The following is a 9,562-nucleotide window of genomic DNA, read 5'->3' as shown; positions in this document are numbered from 1 at the left end:
TGAGATACATTTAAAATTGCACTGATTTTTGCATTTAGCTCTTTTTACCAAATAGTTTTTTTTCGACCCCCATAAATATACTTTTATACCTAGAACTATGAAACTTGGTGAGATGATCAATCTCTATTGAATACTACAATCTCATAACAAAAGTAGGTCATGATGACCCATGCTTCACACTTTACTAACAGTTTCAATTTTAAATTTTAAGTTTTAAGGATAAAGAAGTGAAAAGGAGTGCACATTAAAAGAACCTCTGCTGAGGAAGAACAAGCAGCAGTAAAGGGTGAACTGAACATGGTATACACAATTACAAAACAGCTCTGTGGACAAGGATCCAACCACTCATTGCCAGTTAAAGATAAACAGGGAAGAGTGATAACAATGCAATGGGAGCAGGCTGTGAGATAGGTCCAACACTTAGAAGAAGTACTAAACCAGCCAGAGCCTGATGAGCCAGCAGACCCACCACCATCAGATGACATTAATCGATATCAGCCTACCTACTCAAGCAGAGGTCAAAGCAGCCATCAAAGCTATAAGAGTGGCAAGGCACCTGGCATTGATTCCCTACCAGCTGTTGCTGAAAGCTGTAATAACCACAGCTGTAAATGTGCTGACTAACCTCTTTAGAAAGATATGGGAAAATTATGTCATCCGCCAAGGACTGGTGTAAAGGCCTCATTCTTAAGCTACCAAAAACAGGTGACCTCAGCAATGGTGTCATGTGGGGAGGGACAATCCTCCTTTACATCCCCAGCAAAGTCTTCTCCAGAATTCTTCTCTGAACGATTGATACAGCCATAGATGACAAACTCAGACAAGAACAAGCAGGGTTCTGCAGGTGAAGAGGATGCATAGATCAGATATTTGTTCTGTGCAATATCACTGAGCAATGTCTTGAGTGGAATTTCTGCATTTATATCAATTTCATTTGCTTCAAGAAGGTATTTGACAGTGTTCATCATGAGAGTCTAGGAAGATTCTTAGCACCTATGGAATAACACCCAAGATAGTAAAACTCCTTGGAAAGTTTTACAAGCACTTCAAATTCAGCATTATCCTTAACAACACTCTTACCGAGTCATTCAGAGTGAAGTGTGGTGTTAGGGGCAGATTGCGCCCTCTTTCCCATAAAGATAAAGCCATTGGTGCTTTCTGCAGACTATAAGGAAATCAACATGATGTAGCCTCGAGACAAAGATCAGACTGTACAACGTAAAGTATGTACTGTTGTACAGCTCCAAATGTAGTGAAGACAGACATGAGCAGAGTAAATTCACTTCATAATGGCTACCTCCATAAAATCTGCAATGACTATTGGCCAAACAAGATCTCCTATGTGAACCTAACAGATATGAAAAGACATGATGTAACAACATTTCCCTGGAGATCAAGAAGCTCAGGATGGCTTGGGCATGTAATGAGGATGCCCCTAGAACAGATACCCAAGGTAACCCTCAGATGGACACTACCTGGTAAGTACAAATGCAGATGGCCAAAGATAACATGATGAAAGACAGTGATCACCAACCTGGAAGAGATGGCACTTTCCTGGGGTAAAGCACAAGTCATTGCTTAAGACTGACCAGGAGGGCAGAAGATATTTGCAGCCTTATGTCCCAGAAGGGATGAGGAGGAACACTAATTATATATACTATTATATCTACAAATGCCTGCATCACAAAAAGTAGGTCACTGTAACATATGTTTCATGGCACATTGATTTGGCACTGTTAATGTCAGAATAATCAGATAACTGCATTTCTGTTAGTACTGCACCTATAAAACAAAAGAATATAACTGACCTACATGTTACTGGCTTATGTTAACTTTTTTGCATATAGCGCATGAGCCTATATATGGATTTCTGCATGCCATGTACATACTATCTTATTTAGAATCGTGAAACTTCAGGAATCTATCTTGATCATGATAGGCTTTACTTCCTTTCAGAAGTAGGTCATTATGACCCATAATTTACACCTTTTTGCAGGCACTGGTCATGCTAAAATTGTGAAACTGTTGATAATATGCATCTGTTACTACCTCACTCTTGCAACAGAAAGAACCTCATCCTTACATATATTTTCTCTTTTGTTGGCTTTGGCTATGTTTTCAACATTAGCTAATGACAACACAAGTTTTTGGCATAATATATGTATATTATACCATCAGTCAAGAAACTTGTTGAGGAGATGCATCTTGTCAATTTCTATGTCCTAACTGAAGTGATCTGTGACCTACATTTCATGTTTCAATGACTTTCTTTACATTTTTTAAATAGTTCATTTATTGGGTACTATTTATTTTCCAATCATGACAATGGATAATTTGATACATTTATATTTGTACTACTTGCAACCACAGAAGGTTCTTCTGACCTCCATTTTATGCTTTATTAACATAGTTTAAGTATATTTCTTAATGACCAAATGGATTCTTCCATACTATATACATCTTAGACTACTCAATTGCTCATTTATGACCCAGTTGAAAGAAAAAGTAAATATGTGCTGAGGTTACATTTCCATATTAATATTAGACACACACATTGTGATCTTGCCCTCAACAGTTCAAGTCTCTTGAACATGTTAATAAATACACTGTATAGGCATGTTGTGTTTTTTTATTTTTATCATATCTTTAACCATTTAAGTCATATCGCTATGATGTCTGAGTAGCACTGGTGCATCATGCCACAGACATGTGGCATAATGTCCCACTGAGTCATATTATCCTTACACCAGGCCCGACCATTCCTAACACTTATCTCTTATTGCTGAGCACCAACTAAGGCAGCTAGTACCATTTTAATAAATCATTGTTATGACTCAGCCAGGGTTTGAACCCGCATCCTCCTGCATCCAAAGCAAATGCTCTAACCACTTAGGCCACTAAAGTGATCACAAGTATAGGACATGCTTTTCATGAACAGACAAGAACAGGATTTTATTCATTTTGATGTTTGCAAAAAAGAACTTGATATAATACATAATTCATAGACAATGCACTGTTGTATAAATAAATGTGGTAAAAACCTGCAATACACATATATCGTTGGAGAGACGGACAGACACACATACAGAGTGTGAGATAACTAGACAGCATGAGAAGATGATATCAGCTGGAATGCATTATACACATATTTACCTAGGTATTTTAGACTTGTTCAATCATTATTCTTGAGTAACTGAAGTAGTTTGTAGATGCATGGTTTCTGCCAATAAAAAGTATCAGTGTAAGATCTTCTAAGTGAGAGGTATTGAGGACAGATTAAGACCAAATGGTTTTCGTCTTTAGCTCCATTATTTACACAAAATTCACATATCCTTTCATACTGTTCTTCTCCTTCAAGCCTACCAGTCTCGATATTGAAAGGTGTGATGAAACCCTTAATTTACTTAAAGCCTTTCTGTGATGAAATGCTTAATTTAATTAAAGCCAGCTGACATTAGCAATTATTTAAAGATAAGAAGTTGATTTCAAACATATCGTTTAAGATATAAAAGATATTATACATGAATGAAGATATAAAGATATTATACATGTATGAAGATATAAAGATATTATACATGTATGAAGTTTACGAGGCAACTGCTGAATGCCAGTCAGAATTAAATATGTCATTTAATCTTTGGTTTAAAAGCAAATAAAATATATATGGACTGAATTAGGCTGATACCAGACTTCTCCAAATCCTGAGCTCAATAGAATAGTTCTCACATTAAAAACCCAATTTTAATAACTCTTTCTTTGCAATTGGTAAGTATTAGTTGGTATATTTTTTTAAAGAATATAATTACTTGTGTTTAGAAATTTGAACCTGTACTTTATAATACGCACATATCTAGTTAAATAAAGTTGATATAGGCCAAACTCTTCATATACAAATATATTTTTGGTGAAACATCACATATAGTAACCAACTGCAATATTTTATATGTACTCGTTAATATTGAATAATTTCAAAAATCCCCAAATTTCACAGCCATAAGACATAGAATCAAATAAATCCCACATTATATCCACGGGACATTGCAGATTGATAGTATTATAAAGAAGTATATTCATTACATTGACACCTTTTCCAGCAATAGTCTCTTTAGTGTAGCAGAATAACCCTCTGTTGTAAAAAACTAGTCCTTACCATGAAAATTATCTAGATGATCCAGAAATAGATTTCTGTATTTAAATGAAATGTTGATTCTTCTTTAACTCATTTGTTATAAACTCATAACCTTTGTTTTAACAATATTTTTCATGTGAGACCTCATCTAAGGGTAATTACTGATGCATGATCATGTACTACCGACCATCCTCCAAGGTTACTCGTATCTGCAACTGTAACCCAGTAAAATCAAGCTTCTAGGGGTGAGCAATGACAACAGCTTGTTACTTGGATTTTACGAAGAATGATTTTAAAAACAACTATACAAAAACAGTATTTATCACTTGTTTTTATCAACTCTTTATAGTATCTCTACTTAATACCACAGAATGTTCTGATTGTTCTATGTAATTTATACTGGCGGGTAGGTGGTTTTATCAGCTTTAAAGGTGAAAATGTAAAGAGAAAAAAAAAATGCAACCCAAAAACTTATTTTTTTTTACATGAAAATATATATCTACAAAAGATGCTGAAGGCTTTTATCAGCTATGTCTAGATGAATTTTATAACAACTGAATACAGTGGTTACTGTACTTATTGTTCCCAAGACCACTCCAGTGGCCTAGTGGTTAGTGCATACAGAGCAGATGCAGGAGGTCACAGGTATGAACCCCGGCTCATTCATACCAAAGACTTATAAAAATGGTACTAACAACTGCTTCATCAAGCACTCAGCATTAAGAGGTTAGTGTTAGGACTGGTTGGCCTGGTGTCAGGATAATGTGACTGGGTGGGACATCATGCTACATGTCTGCAGCATGATGCCCCAGTGCTAGACATCAAAATAAACTGTCACATTGAAGACATCATTAGCGAAATGACTGAAAAATTGTCAAAGCTACATTTAAAACAAATTTCAAAATCCAAATATTGTTCCCGAGAGCATTAGAAAACTAGAGGAATAGAGTGTTAATAAAAGTTGATCTGTAATTGCTAAAAAGCAATGTAACAGATAAATGCAAAATGTAAAATGTGTTACTGTATTGTATATAGTGTTACATAGTTGCATGTTTACTGGATTGATACTTAATACTAGAACATAGAAAAAAAAGCATTAAAGCAACCATGAATAAATGGGCACTTTGCTCACAATACTGAGGCTGAGTGTTGATTTTTCCACACTGAAGAGTTCCAAAGGATATAGATCAAATGAAGAATATGTCTTTGCATATAAGGAATTTTGACTATTACATACAGAAATAATGCAGATTTAAAAGTAGATGTCTATGGTAAATTGTGACTGAATTCATTGACTATTTTATGGTTAAATAAATTTGAATGAGCATAACTTCTTTTACTCCAAAAAACTTCTGACCTTGTACAAGTACTGATAGGTGTTTAAAATTAATATTAATGACAAATCCTTAATGATACAGATAGTTTACCAATGAAGTGACAAGAGAGAACAATGCAATTAAAATGAACATGAAATCAAACAATTTCATAAATTTATCTTAAAATATCCATATAACAATTACTATAGACTGACAAGAAATGTGAACCAAAATATGGAGAATATAAACAAGACACAACTGCAAAAAGAAGAAATGAGCATAAAAGGTAAACATCTTTACTTAAATATTTTTATTACAACATGCAATGTATAATTCAAACTCTATCAATGGACTTTTATCCATTTGAAGATTTAAGTATTATTAAAATACTATTTCTGCTCTTCTGAATGGCACTATGATAACTACTTGTTGCCTGAGTATTCTGGCATAGCATAACCTATCATGTCATATGATAAAAGCTATACATTTTACAGAGTTACATACTTGTATAATTTAAATTATGTCGTTGCAACCTTAACCCAGCTGAGATTATATTTAATCGATTGGGCGTTTCCTTTGGAACATGACTACCCATGTTCATGCAATCCAAATGGTTGTAACAATATATTGTCTGGACAATCAGTGATGCAAGTCAAAGTACATGTGATGATGTGTGGAGAAAGAAAAGAAAAAATCTAAAGGAGTACATCTGGTACATTGTCAACTATGAATTTTTTCTATTCCTTGTTAACTTTTGGGCTTCTATTTAAATGCAGAGCTTTTATATATTTAAATAATTTTTACCATATTCAAGTCTGGTACTGTGGCCTTGTGCTGAATACTAAGTTTCGTTTAATAACTTTCTAATCACACAGAAAATACAACATACCCTCAGCAATTTTCCACATGATGATACTACATGTATTAGTATTCTCATATCCAATATTGTCCTTTTTCTTCAAATCAATGCTGGCCTCAAGTATGATGCAAATTGTTTTTTTTTGTACAAAAGTGACTGTAAGAAAATGAAGGTCAGTAAGAAAACATCAGGATACCAACATGTGTCAAAAGTCAAGAATGGTATCCTCTCATCATAAACATCAGTTTTCAAGAAGTAACTGTCAGCAAAAGATTAAACACATAAATAACTGATTTTGAAACCGTTTTTGTTTTGCACAGTATGGACAATGGCCAACTCAAGTTCATTTAAGGGAAAATTAATCCAGTGATCATGGGCATCACACTGGGCCAGCTGACAATCAAGATCTGATAATATTCCTTTCTTGAGGAAAATATTTCTTTTACACACACTATATGTTCCCTCTTCAGACATTTGTAAATTTGTCGGTTCTTCTGTGTCAGATGCATCAGATGAGATTAGGCTGATGTGTGCAGGTCCTGGTCATAGGGCCCAGTCAGCATAAAACATCTTTAAGCTATTTCTTCTACCCTTCTTTTCAATGAAAATTCTCAGCTGAATGGCTCAAGTTTTTGCATTTTTGTTAGATTTGTTCAACAGTTTTGCTATATTCATATCAGATCTGTCCCAAAACTTCTTTTGTTTGAAGTTTCAAGATATTCTTTCAAAGTTCATCTGCTGTTATAGTATTTCCAGCAATAGCTTAACTAATGTTTCTTCTCTTTGTTTTCACAAGTTTGTATTCACTTTCCTACCTTTTTCTTTGAAGGAGTCAAGTTGAAGATGCTCTATTTCCTCCTCTGATTTTGTCTCCTTGGCTGTTTGTACATATACAAGTGATTTCTGTTGCATTGATGTTGGTTTCTGTGGCTTTCAGTGAGTTGCACAGAAAAGATCGGGTTATTTTTGGGGTTTCAAAATCTCATCCTTCTCAGATACCATTTTATGGAAAAAATATAACATTTGGCTGAGGATGCCCACTGACTGTAATGGTGACAGCTACAGCTTAGGCCTAAGCGTTGTGCACTAGTATACATAAATCATATTGGGGATTCTGGATGTTGGTGTATTTTCAACAATCAGGGGTATACTTAGTTATATTCAAGTAAAAAAAAAAGTAGAAAAACACCAGGCATGCATTTGTCATGATTTTAGAAATGTGCACATGTTGTTACAAGTGACATGCACTTTTAGTAAGCATATGTATGTGGGCTATTAGTAGGTATTCAAATCACTGAGAAAAGGTGGCATTAGTTAAATAATGTAAAATTTCACATTAAAAAGATTCTTACACTATAGTTTGTACCATACAGCAGTAAATTTTCAGGTCAGGGTCATTAAAATATAGCTAGAAGAACCTATTTCGTTTCAAATACTCATATGAAACTAATTTGGTATTTTTAGCTACATTTTATGATGCTGGCCTGAAAATTGACCGAGTTTTAGATAGAATAAATATCGCGATGCTATGTGGAATGAATAATCTAAGTAAAATATTCGACAGCAACGTTGCAGCTTTCATTTTGTCTGCAATGTGTGTGACATCAAAAACCACTATAAACAAAAATTCCGAAGAACCGCAAAGCTAACAGAACAGGTTATTTTCGAGAATTGGTGACTGGACGATATAACCTATCTAATAAATATACAAAAGCGCATTATGAACACGACATAATCACCAGTTTTCGCACGTCAAAAGCGGGTAAACGAAGTACTAGCAAGTGAAAATTGAGAATTCTGTATACTAACTATCCACATAATCTTGCCCTTTTTATAACATCCTTGTCAATCATTCATAGTACACTATGCCTTCTGGTACAGTACTGTACAATAGCTACTAAGGTCTACACAGTAAAGGTCAATGTAAACTGACGTTCATCACACATCTCTACTCAGTAAACTTCCAACAATACCATCTAGACATTCATTTTTGTTTATTTGTAAAACAGAATGTTAAGAACTTTAATTAATGTTTCTGATGAAATTAAAATAAATCTTATCTGCTATGGTGAGCTTTTGGTGTAAATATGGTTTCAATGTAATGCTGCTTTGTATGTTTCTTGTTGTTGCTAAGAACTTAGGCGGAAATTGAATTCGCGCGCGCGCCGTTACTTTCTCTAACTAAGAATCTGATTGGATGGCGCTCTACAGCTATTATGAACTTCTCTTCAGATAAACAATTTAGATAAACAAAAATAAATATACAAACTTTGAGTAGCAGGGAGGGTGAACAGACCACTTGCTTTAAAGTCCACCCACAAGCTTTCAAGTCCATCCACGAAAAACAAAACTTTCATGCGAAAAAAATAAAAATGTAAGGTCAGTAACGTCAAACCGAAGCCTCTAATTAAAACCTTGAGTTTCTCGATCTGGGTTAGTTTATTTTGTTACTTCATATTTGTCGTTCGTGTCTTTCTAAACTGTAATGCGTGGTTTTTTTGTTAGTTTATCCATCGAACACTCATTTTTGGTCGCGCCCTCTCTGCTACTGTTTAGATGAAAAAATAAATAATTAAGAACTATTATAATGTCTCTTAATCCCAAACGTGAATCAGGAAATGAATTTAAAAAATTTATAGATGAAACAAGAGAAAATCGTATAAATGAAATAATACGATGAGTCCAAAATGATTCTAAATCAGAGTTAGACAGAGCTAATCGACTTATAAAGATACTGATGAGAAAATCTAAAAATAATTTTAAAAAACTAACGTCTTGTCTCAACCAAATATTTTATCAAGACCTATACGATTTCGCGATCGAGGATCATGTAACTTTATTGTTTGTAACTTTATTGTTATAAATCCGTGTGGGGTAGATTGTGCTTTTGAACATACTTTTTTTAAAAACTTAATGATGTCCATATCCCCTGAGCACCAAGTCTGATGAATATTTCGCAGAGTATGTGTATCGACTCCATTAAACACAGCTAAAATATTGCAGTTATCTCTGATCGCTTTAGGTATTTGTATATATTGCTGAGTAACTTATATAACATCGGTATTTTTGTGTTTGCCTCGAGAAAATATCCGAGCTGGATTTGACTGTTTGTCCAGCATTACATCATCATGTACTACGAGATTAATAATAAATCATCGAGGTCATCCACAGATGGGGCTTCATCAAGATCGGTGATAAAATTAATAATATTATTGCAGTCCTCGTCCAACAATTTTGCATTTTCATTAAAATCTTTAA

Source organism: Sinohyriopsis cumingii, chromosome 1 (genome assembly GCF_028554795.1).
Source record: "Sinohyriopsis cumingii isolate HCF-2022 chromosome 1, ASM2855479v2, whole genome shotgun sequence".
In the NCBI taxonomy this organism is placed as follows: domain Eukaryota; kingdom Metazoa; phylum Mollusca; class Bivalvia; order Unionida; family Unionidae; genus Sinohyriopsis; species Sinohyriopsis cumingii.
The sequence above is the reverse complement of the archived record's forward strand: the minus strand, read 5'-3'. Positions refer to the sequence as shown.